The sequence below is a fragment of the Sinocyclocheilus anshuiensis genome, unplaced genomic scaffold (genome assembly GCF_001515605.1).
Source record: "Sinocyclocheilus anshuiensis isolate Anshui unplaced genomic scaffold, SAMN03320099.WGS_v1.1 scaffold1871, whole genome shotgun sequence".
NCBI classification, from domain to species: Eukaryota; Metazoa; Chordata; class Actinopteri; order Cypriniformes; family Cyprinidae; genus Sinocyclocheilus; species Sinocyclocheilus anshuiensis.
In genome coordinates, this window is record NW_015549664.1 from 16,050 (window position 1) to 16,412 (window position 363).

Consider the following 363-nt stretch of genomic DNA (forward strand, 5'->3'; position numbering starts at 1 on the left):
ACGACACTTAAATGTGACACTTTCAAATGTGTCTAATCTTGCTTCATCGACTAAAGTTCTCACTATTCTAAAGAAAAAGATTCTGTAATTTACAAAACAAACATTAGGCTACTAAACAAAAGAACAAGTAATTTATTAGAGGTCTGACAAAATTATCTTTTTGTGTCGGCCAACTTAAAATGCAATAAAAAGCAAGTATGTGAATAAAAAATATTATTTGGTCCCAAATTCTATTTGATGGTGTCCTTGTTCAGGGTTTCTGCAGACATAAACAAGTTAAATTTAAGACTTTTTAAGACCTCTTTAATACCACCTTATATGAAATTTAAGACCTAAACCTGTAATGGAAATACACATTTTATT

At 29.2% G+C, this 363-nt stretch overlaps 1 protein-coding gene across 2 annotated transcripts in view; it reads right to left on the minus strand.

Annotated features, from left to right (window-relative positions):
* LOC107660299 (kelch repeat and BTB domain-containing protein 2-like) overlaps window positions 1-363 on the minus strand; it is a 32,726-nt gene that overhangs the window by 3,259 nt on the left and 29,104 nt on the right. The gene's annotated exons all lie outside the window — the stretch shown is intronic.